This window comes from Bos indicus x Bos taurus, chromosome 8 (genome assembly GCF_003369695.1).
Source record: "Bos indicus x Bos taurus breed Angus x Brahman F1 hybrid chromosome 8, Bos_hybrid_MaternalHap_v2.0, whole genome shotgun sequence".
NCBI lineage: Eukaryota > Metazoa > Chordata > Mammalia > Artiodactyla > Bovidae > Bos > Bos indicus x Bos taurus.
This window is the reverse complement of record NC_040083.1, coordinates 65,127,488-65,153,874: the sequence shown is the minus strand read 5'-3', so window position 1 is coordinate 65,153,874 and position 26,387 is coordinate 65,127,488. Positions and strand designations below refer to the sequence as shown.

At 47.5% G+C, this 26,387-nt stretch overlaps 1 pseudogene; it reads right to left on the bottom strand.

The window, feature by feature from the left end:
• Positions 1–709: 709 nt before the first annotated feature.
• Positions 710–26,033, bottom strand: LOC113897458 (annotated as a pseudogene).
• Positions 26,034–26,387: the final 354 nt, after the last annotated feature.

Here is a 26,387-nt window from a genome sequence, read left to right as displayed (position 1 = left end):
ATCTAATGTTAAGACAAGAAAGACTGACAAGTGGAACAGATGGTAAAGCGTCTGTCTACAATGTGGGAGACCTGGCTTCAATCCCTGGGTCAGGAAGTTCCCTGGAGAAGGAAATGGCAACCCACTCCAGTACTCTTGCCTAGAAAATCCCATGGACGGAGGATCCTGGTGTCCATGGGGTCGCAAAGAGTCAGACACGACTGAGTGACTTCACTTTCTTTTCTTTCTTTTATGGAACATTCAGAATTAAATCTAAGGTATTAAAGGTGAAGATGGTGGTTTCTGTTGGGTGTTGGTGACCGGAAGGAGGTGTGAGTGGGGCCTCTGGGGTATTGATCACATGTTGCCTCACTATGTGAAAATTCATCCAACTTATGAAAAGAACATGGGTATATTCTTTAGTATGTATGTTATACTTCAATAAAAACACTTTAATGTATGCCTCAAGAACAGATGCTGTAGATGCCCTCATGTGCAAGGGAGTTAGGAAGGGGGCTTGGCCTGGGGGACACTGCCAAGGGATGGAGCCTAGGAGGACGCATAGAGGAGGAAATGGGAAGTCCCAGGGGCTCCACAAAGAGAGCAGAGGCAACACAGCCCCTCCCCAGAGAAACCGAGGCCCTGAGAACAGGCGAGAGAGAAACAGAAAGCGCCGTACTCACTCGGCAGATGGACGTTCCTGTGGAGAAGTCCCCAGCACACAGCGTGTTCACATGAACAGAGCAGTCTTGTCTTTTCCATCTCCATATAACAGTTCATAGAACTTGTTCTCAATGAAGCTCACCTTACCCTCCTGGAGATGGAAGGGTTCGAGCAGAGGTGCTGTGAGGATAAGGAGGAAATCCAGGAAGGATGCTGTAACCAAGCTACAGAGCTCTGCCTTACCAGTCAGCACTGCCCCTCAACATGGGGTTTTCTCTGCACAGCTGAGCTTTCATCCTTGTTTCAGTCTTCTGATGCTGCTGCTGCTAAGTAGCTTCAGTCGTGTCTGACTCTTCTCGATCCCATGGACTATAGCTGACCAGGCTCCTCCATCCATGGGATTTTCCAGGCAAGAGTACTGGAGTGGGTTGCCATTTCCTTCTCCAGGTTTCAGTCTTCTACATATGCCTAATAAGCCATCCCCTGTTTCTTTTCCAAACTCATCAATTATTCCAAACTCATCCTATTCCCTCACCTCTTTCATGGTAACAGACCACACTCCTATTCCACAAAGGAAAAAGGCAAATCCCACCAACACATGCCACTCACTGGTGCTTAGCAACCATTCACCAACCTATCTACCCTTTCACAAACCATCCCATCCACTCACCTTTTGTCTATCATTAACCTTGCTTTCCATCCACTTGTTCCTGCATCCATCTACCTATCTTTCCTCATGTCCCGTTCGCTCACTCATCCTTCCATCCATTTGCCTATACACTCATCTTTTGTTACATCTCTCCATTTCTCCCTTCCATCAATAGACTGCTCACTCCATCTCTCTGCCCACCATCCTTTCACCCACCTTCCCAATCATCTTCCCTTCCACCCATTCAACCTCCCACTTTCCCCATCCACCCTCTCATCCACTCACTCATTTATTCATCATTCAATTTACTCATTTATTCCTGTATCCTCATGTTAAGTATCTTTTAACTAATGATACAGGGAAATATTTTTAGTTGGTACAGACAGAGTAAATGAAGTAAATAAGTAGCGTTATTTTAGATCTAAGAAGTGGTGTCAAGGATAACAACAGGGAGATGTGATATTAGGGGTGGCCTGTTTTAGCTCATGTGATCAAGTACAACTCCTCAGAGGAGCAGCTGAGTTGCATATGTAAAGAAACGACTCATGACAAGGTTAGTCAGGAGAGTAAATGCGTCCAGGGAGACAGCCAAGGTGCAGACCTGAGGTGGGAATGGCTTTGTCATCGTCAAGGCAGGAAGGAGGCCTGCTGGCTGCGGTGGGGTGGGTGAGGGATGCAGTGGGAGATGAGAGAGAGGAGGGGGCCTGAGAGCCAAGGCAGGGAGTTGCAGCATTATTTTAAGAAGAAATGAGAAGGCACTGGGGGTGATGAGCAGGGAACTGGCATGACTCCTGCTCTAAAGCAAATACTCAGACAGCTACATGGAGAGTAACAGAGCACACAGGGTGGGAGCTGAGACCAGTCTTGAGGTCAGGGAAGAAGGACCCGGGGGCAGCAGTGGGATACCTACCAGGCGCCAGGCCCTGCCAGGGGCACGGACTGGGATATTGAAACAAGAAAGACAGGGTCCCTGACCTCAGGAGGAACCAGTCTGTGTGTGTGTGTGTGTGTGTGTGTGTGTGTGTATGCATGTGCTGTATGTGCGTCTGTGTGTATGTGTCTCTGTATTGTGCCTGTGTGTGTGTGAATTGTGGTATACATGTGTTGTGTGTGTGTCTGTGTGTGTGAGTTGTGGTACATATGTGTTGTGTGTGTGTCTGTGTATTGTGTGTGTGTGTGTGGTGTGAGAATGCTGCGGACCTGGTTGTATCTCCTATGATATGATTAGGACGCGTTAGTGACATACTGATAGGCAAGGACCAGAGATGCTGGAGCATCCCACCCCATGAAGACAGCATCAGTTCAAAATCCTTGTAGTACCTCTGTAGAGAAACACCATATCAAATTATGACTCAACTAAATAATTACAAATAAGTACTCTTTCCCTCCCTAATTATGCATCATAAGCATTTCACCAAATTATTAAAGTTTTTCTTTAATACAAACTCTTGCTCATAAGTTTTTGCCTACATCTCTCCACTTTCAAATTTAAAAAATACAATTTTTTTCCTGTGTCATTCAGTTCACCTAATCAGCCTGCAAAGTAGATGACTGAACTGGGTTGGGAGAAGAGCGAAGCGAGGTTTGGAATTGATCAGGCAGCCTCAGAGGTCAGAGGTCATACTTGGGTTTTCTTACCACTTTTCCCAAGCGCCTCCAATGGCACTGGGCAATCAGAGAGTTTGTCAATGACTTGGACAGAGTCAGGCCCCAACCTTGATCTTTGAGTTGGATCAAGTCATTCAGATCTATGGTTGATTTAAACCTTGAAATCAAGAACCAGAAAGACTTCAAGAACTCAGATTCTTGATTCCAAAGTCAAAGATTCCCAGACTTCACAGCTTTACACTTAGGGAACACCAAAGCTTTAGAATCACACACTTTCAGAACTAGAACTAGAATGGTCCAGTTCTCTGGAAATGAAGCATAGTGGGCCAAGGGGACCTTTGCCTGGGGACCCCTCAGGTGGAGACACACCTCCCTTCTTTGTTCTTCTGTCCTTCTCCCCTTCCTCCTCCTCCCGATTCTCACCCCCCCCCCAACTCCCCCACATCCCCTCACTTTCCTCCTTGAGATCCCCCAGCCAGGTATCCAGCAGGATGAGTTACTGGGGAGCTTCATGGCAGGGACCGGGAGGCAGGCAGGGATGATGTAGGAGGTGAAATTCACAGGAAAGAGCAGCTGCAATATGGTGATGCCACTCCCAAAGGGATGTAACTTCTCTGAGTCTAGGTGTGTGATAATCTGGCTCACAGACACCTCCCGGGTGTGCTGGGTGTGCTGGTACAGCTGGGTGCTTCCTAACAGACCCCGTAGTTCCACGGGGCTTTGGATTTCCTGGAGAAGGAAAGGCGCACTGTCACCATCATCTTTAAGTGGGGACAAGCTCTTTCCCTGCATCCTCATCTAATTGGCTATACCCCTCTGGACACCTCTGCTCCACGTGATGCCAGACAGCTTCTGTCTCTCCATTTCTAATGCTCAGGAGGCCTTCTTTCTTGAGGCTAATTGGTATCCTACTTATAGTTTGGAACATATGGCTGGCTTCTCCGTCACACCCTAGAATTGGAGAAGCACTCAATCCTTGTTCTGGAAAGCTCCTCTTTGGGGTCATCAAATGACCTTTTGATTGTACACAGCAGGCATTCTGGCTCAGTCCCAGCTCTAACTTTACCCTTCCTGAGACTCCCTACAACCCACCTTCTGGCCCCACATTCTTCCTGACCATCCCTTTTTCAACACCTACCTGCCCAAAACCTGATTCTCCACTGAGTTACAAGGACTTGCTAAAGATTCGTTAAATAAATGAGCAAATGAAGGCAGGAAACAGAACCTTGCCTTGATCCCCCAACACAGGTGCTGAATCTTCCCCTCTCCCTCACTGTCTTCACAGCTCATCTATTTGGAGACCCTCTCTCATGTTCCCCTCACCCAACCCTTCCCCTCCAGCAAGCCCTCCCTGGTCCCCCACCCCATCTGCTCTGCCCTTCTCATCCAGGCTGGGCTTTCTTTTCTGACAGGATGGAGATATGGTGAGGGGGGACTTGCCACTCCTGATGCCACCGAGGCCTTGCACGGAACATGGCACAGAGTGGGTGCCAATAGACTCTGAGCCCTCAAAGCTCCAGTGCCCGGACCTGGGCTTGATGCATGAATTCCCTGGGACCCCTCCTCATCCGTTAGAAGCCAGTCACTGAGCCAGCCCCTCTTGGCTAGCTGAATTAGACTCCTGAGCACCCCTGTCACTCTCCCAGGGAGCACACCGCCCCCTCAGGCAGCCTGGCACCAAGGATCCCTGCATGCACGCCAGTGACCATGACTCTTCCTGGGCACACAGTTTCGCAGGAGTAATAGGAAGAATCATTCAGCTGCTGGTCACACATGTGGTCCCAGGCCCCTGCCTAGAGTCTGACACCTGGAAATAAGGGGGCACTGAGAAGAAGCTGTGATCTGAGATGGGTCCACACCAAATGGCAGCGAGGACAGACACTGCCGCTCTCCTGAGGCACACCTGTGTTGGGGAACGGACACAGGGGCCGAGGGCAGAGCATGAGGAGGATCTGGGCAGGTGAGCGGGGAGGACAGTCCAGGTGGAGGGTACACAGGCCAAAGGCAGGAACGACATGCCTCTGAAGGCCACAGACTGCCCAGAGGAAAGCCCAGAGGAGCTAGCTAACGTGGGACACCATCCCCCTTTTCTCGTCTTCCCCTGCATCCCCCTCCCTGCCAGAGCCTGTGCTGGCAGCCTAGGAAGGAGACTCACTTGAGAAAGTAGTGGGCAGTGGAAAGGAGTCAGCTGGAGTTAATGAGAACAGCTCCACAGACGTGCGAGCCCTGGGACTGCAGGCGGGTCTGCTGCAGACACTGGCCAGCCTCCACGTCCCGGCCACCATAGATCCTCCCCATCACCTTGGATTTCCTGCCCACTGTGGAGACTCCCCTGCCGCCTATAATAGAGACACTGGTTGTACCCCAAATGTTGAATAGGAAGGGCTCCCTGTTTCACATATGGGAAAATCAAGGCCTGGCCTCCAGCAGCCTAGCCAAAATGACAGGGCTACCTGGACTCTGCCTTCACTGGCTGCCACTGAGGACTGGAGAGCAGAGCACAACACATCAAGCCCTGTGAGGATGAGGACCCAGGGGTCTGGGGGGGACCAGCTCCCAGGAACATCTCCAGGCAGATGGACATCCTTGATCAAGGCTGCCAAGTGTTGGGCATGACACAGACCTCACTTCCCTCCCCTAGCACGCCTCAATGCCTTATCTTGCACATCAAAGAACTAAAGGTCTCAGAAGTTGCCAACATTGCTTTCTCAAGATCATGGCTTCTAAGGGCCTGTGCTCCTCCACTTTACCCCATGTCTTAGGGAGGGAGATTTGCAGGCAGAAGTCTGTGGTGTGTGTGATCTGGGGCAAGTCACTCCCCTCTCTGACTCTGCAGGAGTCTCCATTTCTAAAGGAAGAAGGAGTGGGCTCATGAGGACAGCCCTGGTTCTAGGACTCATATCCGGGAGGGCAGGAGTGTGCCCAGGCCCCCTAAGGCTGGGCATCCTGGTCCAGGGCCTGGGCTCCCAGGGCCTCAGTGAGGGGAATGACACCCCTGCTCCCTGGACTCAGGCCCATTCACCCAGTAGTCCTAGAACTTTCCTCCATCCAGCCTCCAACCTCCAGGCCAGACCCTGCTAGTCCCCTCTCCCACAGCCCCACAAAGGGATTGGGTCTCTTCCCACCCAGAGGCCTCACAGTGGAGGGCCTGACCCACCTGTGTGGAGGGGATCTCTGGGCTGCCTGGTTGGAGGGAAGGGCAGAGAAATGATGAGACTTAGTGACTCACCAGGCCCTGGTCACAGCCGGCCACCCCCAGGCCCTGTAGACTAGGGGATCTTGGCCTGAATGGAGGCCCCAATGCACCTGTAACTCCCGGAGCCAACCGCTGTGCTTGCCAAGTCAGAGCGCCGCCCCTCAATGCTCCCCCATGGCCTGCAGTCCAGCCGGGGGTGGCTTTGGCTGGGGAACCTCGCAGCTCCAGGGTGGCCACATTCAGCAGCAGCAGCCAGAGAAGAGCAGCGGGCTGGCCTAGGCGTTGGGGGATCCCTGCCTCCCTGTCCGTTGCCAGGGTTACTGACCCCAGCCTGACCTCACCCTGCTCTGGCCCCACCCCAGACTAACCCCATTCCCACCCTGATCTTCTTAATAACTTTTTAAACAACTCTACTTCTATAAAATTTATATACCATGATGTTCACTTATTACAAAGGACAATTCAATGATTTTCAGTAAGTTAAAAAAATTTTTATATTTAAATAAACCTTTTATTTTAGAATAATTTTAGGTTTATGAAAAAGCTGCAAAGATAATACAAAGACTTCCAATATCCCCTCACCCCGTTTCTCCTAATGTTAAGATCTTGTATTACTATAGTACATTTATCACAACTAGTGAGCCAATATTGATACATAGTTGTTAACCTTAGTCTACTCTTTTTTCTTCAGTTTTTTAAGTTTGAGGTGCATAGCATAGTGATTTGCCTTACATGCGTCATGAAATGGTCATCACAATAAATTTAATGAAGCCACATAGGTACAAAATGAAAGAAATTGGAAAAAAATGTATTTCCTGGTGATTAGAACCCAGGATTTACTCTATCAACTTTCATGTATAACATAGAGCTGTATTAATTATATTTATCATGCTGTATATTGCATTCCTAGTACTTATGTATCTTAAAACTGGGAATTTTACTTTTCCTAGTACTTATTTAATTTATAACTGGGAATTTGTATCTTTGACTGTGGGAGCTTCCCTGGTGGCTCAGAGGTTAAAGCATCTGCCTGGAATGCGGAAGACCTGGGCCCGATCCCTGGGTCGGGAAGATCCCCTGGAGAAAGAAATGGCAACCCACTCCAGTACTCTTGCCTGGAGAATCCCATGGAGGGAGGAGCCTGGTAGACTATAGTCCATGGGGTCTCAAAGAGTCTGACAAGACTGAGCGACTTCACTTTCGCTTTCATCCAATTCTTACTTCCGTATTCCTGGCCTCGTGTAACCACAAGTTTAATATCTCTCTTTTTATGAATTTGTTTTTGAAGTATAATTGACCTACGATGCTGTGTTAGTTCCTGTTACACAACATAGTGATTGGATATTTCCTCACATTTCAAAATGATAAGTTAGTTACGATACATCACCGTACAAAGACATTACATAGTTATTGACTGTATTCCCCACACTGGACATTTCTTACCCGTTTCATACTCATTTATTTTGCAACTACATGGATACTATTTATCTATTTCTTCTTTTTGACTGTGTGGGTCTCTGTTGCTCCACGAGGGATTTGTCTAGCGGTGGAGAGCAGGGGGTACTCTCTGCTGTGATGTGGCGCTTCTCATACGGTGGCTTCTCTTGGGGAGCTCTTTTTCTAGGGCGCAGAGGCTTTAGCAATTGAGGCGCATGGGCTTAGTTGCCCCTCAGCATGTGTTATCCTCCTGGACTAGGAATTGAACATGTGTCCCCTGCACTGGCAGGCGGATTCTTAATCACTGGACCACCATGGAACTCTCACAGCTGGAACTTCAATCTCCCTCAGCTTTTGCTTTCTTCCCCCTCAATCCTCTTTCTTCTGGTAACCACTCATTTTTTCTCTGTGTCTATAACTCTGCTTATGTTTTATGTTTGTTCATTTATTTTTTAGATTTCACAAGTGTCATCATACAATGCTTGTCTTTGTCTGACTTATTTCACTTTAGCATAATACTCTCTGGGCTTCCCAGGTGGCACTAGTGGTAAAGAGCCCGCCTTTCTATGCAGGAGACTTAAGAAACAGAAGTTCCATCTCTGGCTTGGGAAGATTCCTTGGAGAAACAGAAGATTCCTTGGGTTGCATGGCAACCCACTTCAGTATTCAAGCCTGGAGAATTCCATGGACAGAGGAGACTGGAGGGCTACAGTCCTCAGATCGCAAAGAGTCAGACTTGACTGAAGCAACTTAGCACAGAACAGAGCACATAATGTTTTCTAGGTCCATGCCTGTTGTCACAAATGGTAAGATTTCATTCTTTATCAAATATATGATTTGCAGTATTTTCTCCAAGGCTGTGGTTTGTCTTTTAACAGTGGCTTTTGAAGAGCGAAAGTTTTTAATTTAATGAAGTCTAATTTACTAATTTTTTCTTATATAACTCATACTTTTGATGTTATATCTAAGAGCTCATGTAGATTTTCTCCTATGTTTCTCTGAGAAATTTTAAAGGTTGTTTCTTACATTTGAAGCCATGATCAAGTTTAAGTTCATTTTTGCCTAGTGTGGTATAATAAGTTTCTGTTTCTTAGTTTTTGGTCTTTCTTGTGGCTATCCATTTGTACCAGTACCTTTTCTTAGTTAGAAAGGAAGATTAGTATTTCTCATATTGAACTGTTTTAGGACATTTGTTGAAAATCAATTCATAATAAAAAGGAAGGTTCTATTCCTGGACTCTCAATTCTGTGCAATTGAATTGTATTCCTTTCCCATGCCCGATCCACTGTCTAGATTAGTATGTTATGGTAAAATTTGAAATCAGGTAATAAAAGTTCTCCAGCTTTATTCTACTGCCAAATTGTTTAGGCTGTTTTGAATTCTTCACATTTCCCTCTGAATTTTAGGTCAGCTGTCAAATTCCACTCAAAAAAAGCCTGCTAGAATTTTCATTGGGACTGCATTGAATTTATAGACCAATTGGAAGAGAATTGCTTACTTGATAATATGAAATTTCCTGATCCATGAACAAGAACTATTTCTCTCTTTGGATAGATCTTTAATTTCTGTCAGCAATATTTTGTAGTTTTTAATGTACAGATCTTATACTTCTTTATTATATTTATTGCTAGGTATTTTATCATTTTCCATGATATTCTGAATGAAATTATTTTAATTCCCTTTTCATATTTTGTACCTAATATGTAGGAACACAATTTATTTTTATAAGAAATATTGCTTCCTATGAACTTTCTAAACTTTTTTTATCCTAGTCTGCTTCATCTTGTTTTACTTTGCTTTGGTGGGTTCATTGGGGTTTTCTAACACATGCAATCATGTCTTCTGCAATGAAAGTTCTAACTTTTCCACTTAAAGTTGGATTCCTTTAGTTTCTTATTTCCCTCCTATCTTCTTTTCTCTTTCTTTTTCCATTCCTCCTTCTTTCCTCTCTTTCTCTCTCTCTCCCTTTCTTTCCTGCACTTTATAGAGTTGACATTGATAAGGATCCTGTTTTTAAAATATGGTCTATCAATTTTTGTCTTTAATTTTGAGTATTGAATCTGTTCAGATTAATGTGATGATTAATACGGTTGGAATCACATTATCCAGTTTGCAATTCGTTTTCTGTATGTCTCTTATCTTTCCTCCACTTTTGAGACAGACTGGGACATGGGGCCCTTTGCTGAAGTGCTGCAGCGGATTCCCATATACTGGTGTACACATGGGTGAGTCCCACCTGTGGGTTAGAGTCCCACAGTCGACATACAACTGGCTGGTTTCCAGGCTTGATCACCCCAGTGGGCAGTGCACAGGGTGCTCCCTCCTTAACTGGCCCTTTCTGGAAGCACACAGGTTGGTGCCTGAATAGACGCCCACAGGGGGCGGTTGAAACTGCAATCTCTTTCTGTCCCTTTCTTTTTTCAGTCTTTTCTGTCCCTCCTCCCTTTACCTCCCGCTTAGTCCTATACCTGCACTCTCATCCCCTTAATCCTGAATATTTCTTGTGTCTTTAAGTTTCTGTTATTGAGGTTTGTCTGTCCAACTGCTCCTGCAAGTTTCTGCTGACTTTGGGCATGGCTGCCGGGGACCAGCCCCGGCTGATCCAGGGAATTCGAAGCGGGGACGGCGTCGGCAAGGATCAGGAAACAACTGCTTAATTAAACGTTAATTAAGGATATAAAGAGTAATAGAATAAGGATAACTCAGTAGGAAAATTCAGTGAAGAAAAGAGGCTGAAATAAGGATAGCTCAGTGAGGAAGTTCAGTGGAGAAAAGAGGCTGAATAATTCAGCCAGAAGGTAAGAGAAAGAGTGACATGGTGAGACCAAGTTTTGGTGAACAAGGCCCGCACTTTATTTTCCAAAGTAGTTTTTATACCTTAAGTTATGCATAGAGGATAATGGGGGAAGGGGTAGAGTCATGCAGCAAGCCAGGCTTTCTTTCTGCAAACTTATCACATGCAAAAGCTTAGGTGATTTGCGTCATCTTCTGGCCCGGAGGCCTGTTAACATTTTAAGACCCTTTCTTCAGAAAACTTATTTTTCTCTAAAGGTGATAAGTCAAGCGCCACCCTCCAAAAGCATTAGATAAAGTTGCATTCCTACAGAGCAAAGGTGTGGTGGGCTATAACAAGAAAAAGAATTAACTCAAGGGTCCCAGGTTACAAACATTAAAGCTACTATTTACACCAATTATATTAATCAATACACTGCCAGGGACACAGTAGGTAAGGGATATGGAGACTTAGCAGCAAACATTGGCCCAACAAGTGAAAATCCCTTCACCAATACAATTTCTAATCAATCTTTTAACTGCTCAAAGGAATCTGTATTTAGACAGTTTAGAACATCTCCTGCCTCTCACAGTTTGGAGGCTCTGAGCAATCACATGTGGCCGGAAAAACCTATTCAGGCAGGCTAGAGGACTTCCAAGGGAGTTTGTAGGTTGAAACACTGTCACACCCAGGAATTATTAACTGGAGCTGTAAGCTAACTCTTTTTTCAGAGAGGTAGTGGGGGACAGCCCCCCGTAAAGTCAGAGGTGTAGGTGAAAGCACAAAGCAGAAAGTAGGCAGACTCTGGTTTTGGGAGTAGATGGGCGACTCCTGAGGCTCAATCCTGCCTTTGCGTATGCCGAGCCTCCTTCCTCATGACCTTTGTCATGGGCGGAGTTCCTCACGCTGGCTACCGGCAGTGATAGAATTCCAGTTGAGCTATTCCAGATCCTGAAAGATGATGCTGTGGAAAGTGCTGCACTCAATATGCAATATGCAATATGCACTCAATATGCAATATGCCGGCTCCCGGCACACGGCGGAGCACCTATGCCTTGAAATACAAATACAATCCACATTGTCTGAAACTCCAGCCTTGGGCTATTTTCCTGTGTGCTTTCCAGCCCTTTGCAACCCTTTGGAATGTAGCCTGCCAGGCTCCTCTGTCTGTGGGGTTTTCCAGGCAAGAATACTGGAGTGGGTTGCTTTCTCCTTCTTCAGGAGATCTTCCCAACCCATAGATCGAACTCCTGTCTCCTGTGTCTCCTGCATTGCAGGCAGATTCTTTACCCACTGAGCCAACTTAGTGGGAGTTTAAAGAACAAAAAAAGAAGAGAGGAGCCTGTATCTCTCTCCTCTGATTTGTAGTGTACTATTCTGCCGCCAGGTTTCCCTGTTCATGAGATTCTCCAGGCAAGAATACTGTAGTGGGTTTCCATTTCCTACTCCAGGTAATCTTCCTGACCCAGGGATTGAACCTGCGGCCCTTATGTCTCCTGCATTGGCACACGGGTTCTTTACCACTAGCACCACCTGGGAAGCGTATTTGGCCAGGACTCTCTCAGGAAATACCTGATCCATCTGTAGTCCCCCAGACTGAGGGGGAAATAAAAGGCCTTTTAGAATTCAGCAGGAAAACTATGAGATCTCTGGTGTTGTAAAAATTAACTCGTCTAGCTTAAGTTTGTGGGTTTAATCAATGCACACTCCTCTGTATTATCAACAATAAGTATAATACTTTTATTGTACCTAGAGTTACTGGAAGTCAATAAGTACATATTGTTTCTATTGTAAAATCTGCCATTGAGGAAAATAACCTGAAATGATCAAACTTCTAAGTAAATATGACTGGGATAAGAGTTTTTAGTAAATTCTCTGGGAATAATTGGGCTTCCCTGGTGGCTCAGATGGTAAAGAATCCTCCTGCAAGGCAGGAGACCTGGATTCCATCCCTGGGTCAGAAAGATCCTCTGGAGAAGGGAATGGCTACCCATTCCAGTATTCTTGTGTGGAGAATCCCATGGACAGAGGAGTCTGGCTGGCTATAGTTCATGGGGCTGCAAAGAATTGGACACAAACGAGTGACTAACACATTCACACTTTTACGGGAATGATTATGTTTTGGAAATGTCCATCTAGAATAGTTCCTCCTAATTTTGGTAACTTGAAACTAAATTAAGTTAAAGGATGGTAATTTACTGAGCATCCAGAAAATTTTAAATGAAATGAAATATTGGAACTTTAATTGCTTAACAGGTCTAAATTTACCTATTCTTTCTCTCTTGTGAGAGAGAAACTAAAGATGTTTGGCTTTATTAGTCACATGTCTTGCAGCACATCAAGGAAAGAAATTGTGCTTTGGAAAGATGTGTTTCTAGAAGTTATGGGATATTCCAGTTAGGGAATGTGAATGTAAAATGCAGTTCATGGTAGCTTAAGAAAAATAGTATGTATGTGTTCAGAAAAGAAGGTATGAGGAATGGAAATATACTTTGCTATTAATAAAAGGAAAGAGGTGATTTTGTCCTAGAGCTGGTTAGCTCTACATGGATAAAAGAAGGTACAAAATATGGCTACAGAAAATTGCAGAGGATTTCTGGGAAAGGAACATTGAGAAAAGAATTTTGTATGAGGTTGGGACTGTCTAAGCTTGGATTAAATTTAAGTAGATAGATGGATTATTATCAAGAGTAGGCTGATATGAGACTGGATTTGGTTTCTTTCATAAGAGAATGAAATTTTCCTGAAACGCTGTTTTTGATAACAGATTGTGAGTTTCTGTGATGTTAAGTGATCTGTACTTACTTTTGAATTTTTGTTAGCTCAAGGAATAATTGTTTCACAGCAACCTATGATTCTCTCTGACTGGGTATTTTAAAACTTTTTGAAATTTTGAAAGATTCCCCAAATATCAAATTCTGGCTGAAATTCTTTTGACTTCCAGTAAACTTTGGACTTCCAGTAAACTTTGGAATGCTTCAAGGGGCACGTGGCGCATCCGAAAGAGAGATCCTAAACTCATTGTGCTCGTTTAGTATCAGTTACAAGGGAAACCTTGTCCAAACTCCCTGTTGCCTGTGTCAGATGGAGTTACCAGGCTCTCCCCAGTGTTACTGTAGCTGCCAAATAGGGGAAAGGGTTTGGGGTTCTTCTGCTGTTTATTCTTTCACTACCTAAAAAGAAAACCCCTGTGGGAATAATTGCACCTCTAGGCTCTCAAGTCGTGTCGCCCATGGCATTTTTATTGCATTCAACTCCCGGTTCCTTCATGAGCGCTTCTGTCCGCCTCTGGGACTCCCTTCTCTCCAGGCTTTGGCAGCCCTTACCATGCCACAGAATACCTATCGTGCTGGTCGCTTCCAGGCAGCCCACATCCTAGGCTTGACAGATGCTCGCACTCCAGGAATACCACCCCCAGCGTAAGAAAACATATTATAGGGCAAAAGCCTCCAGGTGAATGTCTCCAGGACATGGAACTACATTTCTGGGAGCGCTCTTTTTGGATTGCAGGTTATTCAACATGTGAGATGTAAGCCAGAAGAGAAACCTCTGGAGTATAACTTTAAAACCTTAAGATTTTTCAAAATAGACAGACTGAAAAGGAAAAACTTAAAACTTTACTGTAACATGGGCTGGGCCTTATATAAGTTGGAAAGTGGAGAAAACATTGCCTGAAAATGGCCTGAAAATGGCTCTCTAAATTATAATACCATCTTGCAATTAGTTCTTTACTGTTGCAACATGGAAAAATGGATTGAGGTTCCCTATGTTCAAGGCTTCATGGTCCTGGGAATTCCCTGGTGGTCCAGTGGTCAGGACTCCAAGCTCTCACTGCTGAGGGGCCAGGTTTGATACCTCGTTGGGAAACTAAAATCCCACAAGTCACTTTGGCAAACAAAAAGGGGGAAAAAAGGCTTCATGGTCCTTTACCAAAACCCTACTCTATCTTGCTCCTGTAATCAAAAACCTAGGGAATCAGTAAACACTTCTGATGTTTTAGATGATCCCCTTCCAACCTTCCCCAACACTCAGGTGAGAAAAACCAAGCCCCACCTGCTTCCCAGAACCACCTACTTCTCTGGGGCCCTCTGACTACCCCCAAACTCTGCTTCCTTATGTTCCTTTATATCCTCCGTTACCTCCGGAGAGAAAGACTAGTCCCTCTGGGGTAATCTGTAGTGGAACTTCCTGTCCCCCAGGCTCAGGTTCAAAGTTAGCCCCTACCTCTGCCCCAACAAGGCCTTCACCCACTTCGGGAAGTGGCCTAGGGAACAGAGAGACTCCTAGAGTGCATGTCCGTGTGGGTCTGTCAGAGGTCTCTCTATGGGATCAGTGTGGGTGTTTTAGAGATCTGTAAGCAGGATCAGTCGGAGAAGGCAATGGCACCCCACTCCAGTACTGTTGCCTGGAAAATCCCATGGATGGAGGAGCCTGCTGGGCTGCAGTCCATGGGGTTGCTAAGAGTCGAACACGACTGAGCAACTTCACTTTCACTTTTCACTTTCATACATTGGAGAAGGAAATAGCCACCCACTCTAGTGTTCTTGCCTGGAGAATCCCAGGGACGGGGGAGGCTGGTGGGCTGCCGTCTCTGGGGTCGCACAGAGTCGGACACGACTGAAGCGACTTAGCAGCAGCAGCAGCAGCAAGCAGGATCAGTATGAATCTGTGGTTGACTCCTGTACGGGATCAGTGTGGATTTGTGGAAGATTCCCATGTGAGGGTAGTGGAGTCCCTGTGTGGGCTCAGTGTGGGTCTGTGCAAGGGTTCCTGTGCAGGGTCGCTGTGAGTCTGTGGGAGATCCCTGTGTGGAGTTAGTGTGGGTCAGTGGGAGGCCCTGTCTGGGGTGAGTGTGGGTCTCTGGGAGGGCCCTGTGCAAGGTCAGTGTGGGTGTGTGGGAGGTTTCTCTTTGGGGACACTGTGGGTCTGTCAAAGGTCCCTCTCTGGGGTCAGTGTGGATCTGTCTAGGTCTCTGTGTGGGGTTACTGGGGGCCCTGTGCTGAATCAGTGTGGGTATGTGGGAGGTCCCTGTCTTGGGTCAGTGTGGGTCTGACCCACTCTTTGTGGGGGGCCCTCCATTGCTGTCCTTTCTGCACCTCACAGCAGGAGAAGGGCAAGGGACTCTCCAAGTCTGGTTTCTTGCTGTTTTGTGAGGGTCCCTTCTGTGTCATTTCTCCAGACAGGCACCTTAGTTCCAGCTCCCCTGACTCAGTGCTCACCTCTTGGCTCCTCCGAGAGGGCCTGGCAGCAAGCAGGCTCAGGATCCACGCTCTGTGCTCCCCTCTGTGAGCTCTGGAGGCCACTCGATGGCCTAGGTCACAGCCCTTCCACTCAGACCCTGGCTGAGCCTCCATGCCCTCCATGGAGGATACGGTGCAGAGGCAGGACTAGTCTCCAGGGAGAAAACACAGCACAAGCAGGCCTGTGTCCTCTGCCCCCACAGCCCCAGGCCTGGTCCCACATTTGGGGGTACTGACAGGCATGGAGGCGGGGCCATTCCTGCTGGCTCCTGGATCGGGGACCCTCCAAGAGCAGATCTCTCCACCATGGGAGTGACTGTGACATACAGCCCCAGTTCTTTTACAAGATTGCTCCTGTCTCCCCACTTTCCTGTGTGGACGGGCCCCGGGGAGGAAAGCTGATGGCACCCTTTTCCTCGACAGGTGACTTCCCACCCGCTCAGTGACACATCCTGTCTGCTGGTCTCTTCCCTCTCGGGGTTCTGGGATGAGTGAGGCTGAGAACAGGTGAGACTTGCTATGACCCCTGAACAGTCCCTGGGCCTGTTGAGTCCCCCACCTGTCCCCTGGGAGCCTCCTTGGGCCACACGTGTAGGTAGAAATCACAGACCACGAGTCTGTCCTGGGCTCCCCGTCCTGTGAAATCTGATTATTTACATTGTGGAGAAGTGAAGCTCCCCTTCTTGGAGGCTCCATTGCCTCTGGTAGCCTGGCCTTCTTTGGAGGAGCTCCAGATGTTCTCCCTCTGTCTGGGCTCTGGGACCTGAAGTAGAGGAAAATTCTGGGGTGGGGCCACCAGGAGCCATGGGGCCCCTAACTTCTTTACTCTGGGCCTATAGATGGCGGTTGGACACCACAGGCTTTTGGTCACTGCACCATCTATGGAAGCCTCTGCCCCCTGCCTCCTTCCCCGCATCCCACCCTAGGGGCACAGCGTCCTCCCCTCAGACCATGAGGTGATGGCACACACAGCCAAGAACCCTGCTCACTTACCCAGGGGAGGTGGGTGCTCTGAGCAGGGCTGCCCTCTCCTCTAGGACAGGGGTGGAATGGCCCTTGGGGGCCTCCGTGATTGCCACTGCACACTCTCAGCCTTGGAAGTGTGTGGTCCTCATCCTTGCCTCTGCCCCAGAGCACGAGAAACACAGAGGGAGGGTGACAGGCCGGGTGCATCTCATTCCAGCTCCTTCTGGGAGAAGAGGGGCTTCCAGGGCAGCTTCATCTATCCCACCGTGACACGAGGACAAGGTTTCTCCCACTTCTAGGGGCCAGCACTGCCCCCAAATGTCCCTCCTTATTCTGACATGTGAGTTTGTCTCTTACACTTTCTGAGCCTGAGGGGAATTTCAGCCTCTGAACACCCCTCCCCTACAGCCCCACGGTTTCCAGGTAGAGAGAGAGCAGAAGAAGACAGAGCCAGATCCTGAAAACGGGGAGATCTTTAGCTTTAATTCACCTTGATATGTTTTAAATGCTATTGGTTGTTTCTGTAATTCTGAGATGATGGTAACAGAAGGTGCAGTGAAGGAATTGGGGTGAAGGTGAGTCTCCACTCTGGGGTCAACCTCCCTGCACAGCCCCATCCCACCTGGAAGCCAAAGCAGGCACCTGAAAAGAGTGGATCGTTATCCATTGCCTTTCCCCCAGCAGGGCACAGACAGAGGCCACCAGATCTCATCAGAAAAAACATTTCAGGAACCAAAAAAAAGAATATGTGGTAACAGGAAGCTATTAGCACACAGAGGATGCACTAATATGAGGGGAAAAAAAGGGTCTCTGCAAGATAAGCATTTTTTCCTTGGAGAAGTGTTTTGCTACCAGGGATGCTATGAAAAGCATGTTCTGATTGAACAAAAGAGGCATATTTCTGAAGAAGACAGAGCCTTGGACAGTGGAGGGGACAGCCTGGGACACTTGTTACTCGAGCCATGCTGGCAGGTTCTGCCTGGAAGGGGACCTGGCTCCCTGGGTGGGAGGCCCACTTGCTGTCCCTGGGACTGGCCCACTTATTCTCTTTTGGAGAGCTATGGCCCATGGGGGTAACTCGGTAATCACGGACTATATCTCTTCTCACTCTTGTGTGTTCTTGGGTGGAGAGAAAACTTTGGTTGCAGTAATGTGGACATAATGGGTCCCGGAGTTCCACTTTGTACCAATTTAACTCCAAGGCATGAGGTCCATAGTGAAGCACCGTCTTCTCCGTTAGGATCTGTCCAACAGCTGTCATGAGAGTTGGAGCCTCAGTAGCCCTGCTGTCCATGGTCGATGTGCTTTTGACCGCCTCTTGGCTCTGGGCTGTGGCTGTTTCAGGTTTGCCTTTTTGCAGTGGCTCTTCTAGTCCTTTGTATTTACTGGGGGAAACCCACTGCAGAAGGAGATCAGTCCTTTTTTTGAAGCAGCTTTCTGAAAGAACCTGTCCCTTCTTCAGAATTAAATGTCGAAACTTACTTCTTAGGGACTCTGCTGATTCCTTTTTCTGGCCAGAGTGACTAATCCCTCTGACCTGGTGGCCATTCGTTCTGCCAATCCTTTTTGATGCTGTCCTACTTTGGGACTCCTATATGTCTCTCACCCTTCAATGGGGACACACTTCTGGCTCTGATATTTGGGCTCCCATCTCAGGGCCACCTGCTGCCCCTGGCTGCTCCCTCCACTCGATGAAATATCATAGAGCGTCTGGGAATTGGACGTGGATGTGTCTCCTCTGGACAAGGTTTGGGAACAAGACAGAGATTCCTGAGAGCCAGATGTTTGCAGCAAGGAACATATCTGAGTGACAGTCTTTGAGAAGTGTATCCGTGGCACAATCTTGAAGGAGCACACCAGTTTCACAGTCTTGATGGAGCACACTGGTGGCCCAACCTCGATTGTGATTCTGCTGGTCTTTGAACCTTGAAACTCAAGCTTATGAAACTGTGCTTCAAAATTTAGATCTTCTGGATTTGAGGCAAGAGACTTTGTATTCAAGGAAGGGTTTCTACTAGACCTTGGAGATCGTGGACTCTTTAAATTCATATTAATGAGTAGGGATTTGATCCACACACTAGGTTCCAAAGTTTCTTTTCCAGCAGGGTCTCCTTCCACAGACTCTTGTTACCTGGAAGATGGGAAACATTCATCGAGGCCCACTAATGTCATGATAGAGTAAGATTCTGGGGAGGCTCATCCCCCAACTTCCTCCTGTGACTCATTGCTGGCCATTGCTGGACTACAGCTGGGCTCCAAGCTGCCTTTGTCCACCCCCACGACAGACTCACTGTGCCAAATTCTGGTCACTAAACCGTATGTGGTGGTGTGAGAAGGTGGCTTGCTTTCCTGTCCAGTCAGAGGGACCTCTGAGGGCTTATGGATGTCACCAGCTGTGGGTCCTCCCAGAGCTCCCTGGGCTTCCTCACTCATCTGTGAGGGAGTGGGAAGGGGCCTGTCCAGGGAGGCATTTGCCCCTGTTGTTACTACTTTCTCTCTTGCGTGGGGCTAAGGAGCTTTTCCCAAACCTTTGGTTAATAGGGCTATTCAGTGGTCCCCAGATTCACAGGTGGCCTTCAAGGTAGACCCTTGAGCCTTTTTCAGCTTCAAGCTAAGTATGAATTTGAGGAGCTTGAAGAGTAGGTCCCACCTGTGCTTCACCCTTAACTTTACTATTTGTGTTTCCAGCTCCTGTTGAGTATCAGGACTGAGGACAAGAGACTCAAGGGAGGTGTTCATGGAGGCTTTCCTTTCCTAAGAGGAGTGTGGATTTTCTGTCTCCATGGGAGCATGCATCTCTCTAGGGATGTCTAAAAGAAGGTGTCAGCAAATCTTGAAATACAGACATTCAACAGGGATCTCACTCTCGTGGATCTCCTATGCCTTCCTCCTCATAAGGACCCCTGAAACTTCTGGATTCTTCCTGCCTACTCTCAACTCTCTGATGCAGATTTCACTCTTGGATCATTCACTGGAGGTTGGCTGAGATCAGGTACAGACCTTTCAGGATCCTCCCCACACTCTGCCCTACATCATAGTGTCGCTCTCTCCCTGGTGGGATTTGTGCTGGGCACTTGGACCTCATCTTCTCTGAGTCCCAGCTGATTTTGCCTCGACCTGTGGAGGGCCTTGAGGGCCCCTCCCTGCACCTGACAAGGCCTTGGGAATTGATCTTGAGGCTGCATCAGTCTCTCAGATGCTTGTATTCTGCAGGGCAGGCCACTCTGTTGGTGCAACAACCTTTTGGAAAACTGATGCCACAGTACCTCCAAAATCTCAGGTCTGATCCTTTCCCCAGGAAGCATGGAAGACAGAGCTGTGAGCCAGAGAAGACCTATTTTCCTGGGAAAGGTTGAGAGTGGCCTGGATAAAGACTTGCTGAGATTTAACCAAAGAGGGAAAGTTCATCCTCTTTCTAGTTCCTTTTTCCAAAAGTGACATTCCAGGTTTTAAATTGCATTTGAGATGAAAGATATGCCTTATTTGGGACTGTAGGGAAGATGTTTCACAGGACCCAATCTGGTATTGAGAAGGTGGTCAGACTCAGACAGAGGGTGATTGATGGACAGTGATCTCTAACCATGCCTGAGGTCATGCTTGACACATTTGGAGTCAAAGGTTTGGGTCGGGCCTGGATCTCCATGTGAGCCTAAGGAGGTGGCATTGGAGTCAAACGTTGGGGTTGGGCCTGGGTCTCCATGTGAGCCTGAGCTGGTGGTGGTTGACATGGAGACATGGTTAGAGTCAAGGGTAGGGGATGGGCTGGGGTCTGTATGAGAGGCCGAGGTGGTTGTGGTTGACATTGGGCCATGGTTGTTGTCAAGTGTAGAGGTCGTACCTGGGTATTCATGTGAGCCCAAGGTGGTGGTTCAAACTGGGACACGGTTGTAGCCAAGGGTAGGGATTGGCCCTGGGAATCTATGGAAGCTTCAGGTGGTGATTGACATTGAAGCAAGGTTGCAGACCAGGTTAAGGGTTGGGCCTGTATCTCTATGCAAGTCCAAGGTTCTGGTTGAAACTGGGCCATGGCTGGAGTCCAGGTTTGGGGTCAGTATTGGGTCTCCAGGTGAGTTTTGAGGTGGTGGTTGAAACTGCTGCATGACTGGAGTCAAGGTTTGGGATCAAGCCTGGATCTCCACGTGAGCCCAGTGTGGTGGCTGAAAGTGAGGCATGGTTGGAGCCAAGAGTTGGGGGCGGGCGTGAGTCTCCACGTGACCCTAGAGGTGACCTAGAGATGATGGTTGCACCTGGGGCATGATTGGAGTCTTGTTTTGAGGTTCAACCTGGGCTACAGGTAAGTCAAGGGCTGGAACAATGACAGTTGTGAAGTTAATTTATCTTGAATTTGGAATGGTTCGGCCTTAGAATGCTCACTGAATAAAACAAGGCATAACTCAAGAGGGGGCCCAGGTACTGTGATGGTAGCCACCAGACTCTCACTGTGCACAAAGAGGAGACCCTGGAAGAGCTGGCTGCATGTCTTCTGTAGATGATCCCTCAAAGTGTCAGGATATCAGGGCTTCCTGGGACCATGCAGCTGTTCTCCTTTGCTTTTTATGCTCCATAAGTTTTGGCCACCCAAGGTATCTTGCTTGTCACTGAGTGACTTGCTCCTCTTTTCCAGTGAAGTTACCTGGTAGCCTGCCTCGTCCTCTTTTTCTTTCTTCTTCCAAATTTTCAGTTCTACTCTATTGGTGATTAGTATCTCCAGCATCTTCTCAACATCCATATTTACAAAAGAGAGGCTACCTGCCTGTTTGTGGGGTCTCCCAAAATGAGGCCTCAGGTGGGTAGAGGGGAAGGTGTTCTTGCTGGAACTCTAAGTATGTCAAGGTGGAGAAGCTCCACGGTTTTGTTGTCTCCTGCCACCAGGCCAGGTTGATACAGGATTGCTTGAACAGACAAAGCTGTTGATGGCTGGTCTCCAAGGGGAGTGTGGAGATGACCTGTGGCACATGGTGCCCAGTGTGAGTGCCACGGAGTCCCCCTGATTGAGACTCAACTTTGGACCCTGATGGTGGTGGGGCAGAGGAGGGTGTCAGAGGTGGAGGGCAGGCTCTCACATAAAGGAGGCTTGGTGGGGAAGGGGAAAGTATAAGTGGGCGGGTTGAGAGGCTGTCCAGGGGGAAGAAAAGCTCTGGTGTTGGAGAGGTACTCAGGGATGAGCATGAGGAAATGAAAACTGAGGTCACTGAGCCTGGAGAAATGGTAGAAGCCCAAGGTAGGGGCTGCTTGGTCAGAGGAGCTGGGGAGATGGTGGGAGCTTGGTCAGAGGAGCTGGGAGATGGTGGGAGCTGCCTCTTCCCGCATGGTTGATGGGCTCTAGTGGGCACTGATTTGCAAACCTCACCAGGTGAATCTTGACATTCAGTTCAGTTCAGTCGCTTAGTCGTGTCCAGCTCTTTGCGACCCCATGAATCGCAGTATGCCAGGCCTCCCTGTCCATCGCCATCTCACGGAGTTCACCCAAACTCACGTCCATTGAGTTGGTGATGCCAACCAGCCATCTCATCTTCTGTCGTCCTCTTTTCCTCCTGCCCCCAATCCCTCCCAGCATCAGAGTCTTTTCCAATGAGTCAACTCTTCACATGAGGTGGTCAAAGTACTGGAGTTTCAGCTTTAACATCATTCCTTCCAAAGAACACCCAGGGCTGATCTCCTTTAGAATGGCCTTGTTGGATCTCCTTGCAGTCCAAGGGACTCTCAAGAGTCTTCTCCAACACCACAGTTCAAAAGCATCAAGTCTTCGGCACTCAGCTTTCTTCACAGTCCAACTCTCACATCCATACATGACCACTGGAAAAACCATAGCCTTGACTAGATGGACCTTTGTTGGCAAAGTAATGGCTCTGCTTTTCAATATGCTGTCTAGGTTGGTCATAACTTTCTTCCAAGGAGTAAGCGTCTTTTAATTTCATGGCTGCAGTCAACATCTGCAGTGATTTTGGAGCCCAGAAAAATAAAGTCTGACACTGTTTCCACTGTTTCCCCATCTATTTCCCATGAAGTGATGGGACCAGATGCCATGATCTTCGTTTTCTGAATGTTGAGCTTTAAGCCAACTTTTGCACTCTCCTTTCACTTTCATCAAGAGGCTTTTTAGTTCCTCTTCATGTTCTGCCATAAGGGTGGTATCATCTGCATATCTTGACATTAGACCTGGTGAAAGCCACCCTTGTCAGGGAACCTCCCCAGGTGTCTGCAGGGGACATGAGGAAAAAGCTGTAGCCAGGAGCTGCCAGGCATGGAAGGCTGGGCAGGCCAGGCAGGGGTGGGCACCTGCACCCCACAGCCTGCACGGCCCCAGTGCTGACTTCACAATATTCCTGGTATTGCTCACCCCAGGACATTGGCCTTACCCCGGCCCCAGGACTCCTTTCAGCTCAGCCCTAGGCTGCCAGTGTCCCTGGGGTCGCACCATAGGCTCTAGGAGGAAGAATCACCTGGAAAAGAAGGGGAAGATTCTCCACCTTTCCATAAGTGAAGTCAGGTCTGGAACCTCTTCCAGTGTTTCCAGGCAATCTCTTCAAGTTGGAAATCAGCAGACAAGTCATGATAGTGAACATGGGAGCCTAGGGGTCTTACAGGAAGTTGAGTGCACTGTCTCTTTAAGGGGACATTATTGGGAGATTGGAACCCAAGCATGAGTGTCCAAGGCCACATGATCCCTGACAGTGATGGTGAAGCTCTGAAAGCATTTATCATTTACAAAGTGTTTCCATATTCGTTACCCCTGATGCCCTCACAGCCTGCCTGTGGGGAGAATGGGCAGGCACCACGCTGCAGTTGAATCTGAGCAAAGTAAAACCAGGTGTCCTACGTGTACTGGAGGGCTCACCTCCCAATCCAGGCCCTATTGGTCCAAAGCAACCTGCATGCCGTTTTGGACAGCTTCATTCTACACAGGGAATCTGGGAAGTATCTGGGTTCTGCTCACATTCCCAGAAGCCTCCCTTGGAGTTAGTTTCTCAAGGGAGAAGTCGTGCCACAGATCCCCTCAGAATCTGTGGAAGTGGGTTCTCGTGGCCAGAGAGGTGGGGACTAACACTTGGGGCTGGATGTCAGAACTCACCTTCCAAATTTCAAAGCTTCATTTCTCTGGATGCTCCTGCTTCTTCCCCTTCTTTCCATTCGATACTGAGAGAGAGAAATGAGGACGTAAGATGCAAATCTCAGTCTTCCCTCTCTAGACAAGCATCAGACACTAGTGTCCACACAGAATATGACTCTCTACATTTCACTAACAGAGTTCTGTGATTTTTCTTTCCTTTCACTCATTTTTAAAAGAGATAAAAATATTTTGTTTTCCTTCTTTGAAGAACATAATGAAGTATTTTCAATGTGAGATTCACTCTGGACTTCTTTCGTCACTGTTCTGCTCAAGAAACACACACATACTCAGACGCATGGGTGAATCTGAGCTCCATAAAGTAGGTCTCTGCTTCTTGATACCAGGCCCCCAGCCCTCCAACCCCTGCTCTGAGGCTCTCGGGGCTTCACCACTGCCAGAAGATCACTCCTGTCTGAGACACTGTTCTTGGCTGCTGAACTGGTGCTCAGAAGTCTATCCTCTGGCTGAGATTCAACTCAGAATCCAGTCATTGGCCTCTGGTCACTGTGTTTTGGACTTGCCTTGGAGCCATCTACCTACCTGGATACATGGGTTGAGATCTTTAAATAGAAATCCTAGTGTTCACTGTATCCCTGCTCAGCCTGGTTTGTCCCTAGAGGGATATTCATCTATTCTTTCTTGAGTATAGACGTCCTGTTCTTTTCTATCTCAAGGGTCTTATTAGTTGACTCAGAAAAGTGAAAATAATAATAGAAAAGAATAGAAAAATATGTGCTTGTGAGTCTGGACCAAGAGTTCCTTACCTTCCTAATGTTTCCATGTTTCCTAGGAGGAAGAAAGGATGAATTATTCTTGAGGTAGGGAAGGGTCAGGAAAAAGAGCCCCAGTTCACACAGAAAGGTGATTACAGTAATGACTGCCTAGGCAGTGAAACGGGAGTTCAACCAAATATCAAAAGTGCTTTTCAGAGAAAAGAGCAGATTCTCCATCATCTGAATAATACTGCTGCCCTCAGGCAACTGAGCCAGGGTGTGCACTTGGGGGCTAAAGTTCTAGGCCCACCTCATAGAGCTGTGGTCTGGTCACAAAGGGCTCTGGGGGTAAGAGGGAGCAGCAGAGGAGGAGGCTGGACTATAGCAACTCCCTAACCATCCAGCCCCGCAGCTTCATGCATCTCCCTTCCTCTGAGCCTTCCCTTCCTACCTTATCATCTGTTATATAGACATTAGTCAAGTGTCAATTCAGTCCACCTAGAACTCAAGAGAATTCCTGATTCCTCTGACATAACTGCTTGAGCCTCATCAGTACTGTAAAGAATCTGGAGTTCTCCTAAGTTTGGTTAATCACAGGTATTTTACTCTTATGATACTAATTTTTTTAAAAAATTCAGTTAATCTTTACTATATTCAACTATGGGAATTAAAAATTAGATAAAAAATGATTTGAAATTTACAAGGCCATGAAATATAAAGCAAATTGAAATAGTTAAGCCTTCAGGGTAAATTTTTCATAAGTTGCTAGCATCTTTCAAAGTTCCAGCAAAGCATTAAGTCAATGAGCTTGAGGTCCCTCCAGCCCTTCACATTCCAGAGTGACCGCAGACCTTTTTATGCTTGAAGATCACTTTTCAGTCCTGAGAATAGCCTACTTGATAAGATCATATTTGTATAAATGAGACCTTGGTCTCGCCAAATAGTTTATGGAAATGATGTGATTTACAGTGTGCACCTGTTTTAAGTCGACATGGAGGCCTGGCAAGGCTGTATCAGTCTGATCTCAGGGAGGGGTACTGGTGACTAAGCAGCTAAGGTCAAGTATATGGGCTCTTCATCCCTATGTGACCTACCCCACAATAGAAACCCTGGACATTCAAGGCTGGATGACGGTTGACACTACTCTACACATGCTGTCACACTGTTTGCTGAGAGAACTAAGCACTGTCTGTAGAGCCCCACTAGGCCAGACATCTGGAAGACTGCATATGGCTCCCTGCATCTTTTTTTTTTTTGGCTAGTTCTGATCTATATTCTTTTGCTGGTTTTAATCTGTATCCTTCTGCTGACATAAACCATCATAAGTGCAAGTATTGTGAGTTCCAGGTGGAATGAACTGAAACTTGACGAATGTCTCTGCCTAACAGGATGAGAAGGCAGGATGGGAGGCTCAGAGAATGATGGGGATGAATGGAGCTGCAAGGCTGAGTGGCTGGGGAGGGGCCATGTTCGAGCCTCCTCCTCTATTACTCCCTCCTCACCTTCAGAAGTCAAATGTGACCAGACCACAGCTCTAAGATGCAGACCTAGTACTTTAGTCCCCAAGTACATACGCTGTTCGCAGTTGCCTAAGGGCAGCACTGTGATGCAAGCGATGGAGAATCCTCGCTTTTCTCTGAAAAGCACTTTTGATATTTGGCTGAACTCCAGTTCCACTTCCTGGGCGATTGATACCATTCTCGCCTTTCTGTGTACACTGGGGCTCTTTTTCCTGTTTCTTCCCTACCTTGAGAATAACTCATCCTTTCCTCCTTCTAGGAAACGTGGAAACATCAGGAAGGTAAGGAAACCTTGGCAGAGACCCACAAGTATGAGATCCTCTCTTCTTTTCTATTATTATTTCTACTCTTCTGAATTATCTAGGGAGACCCCTGAGAAGGGAAAAAATAGGACATCTATTCTCATGAAAGAATAAAGCATCACCCTCTGGGTGCCCCAGGCTGGTCAGGGGGCACAGTGAACATTTCTCTCCAAAGATCTCAGGTATCAGTTGTCCAAGTATGTTCGAGGGCTCCAGGGTATGTCCCAAAC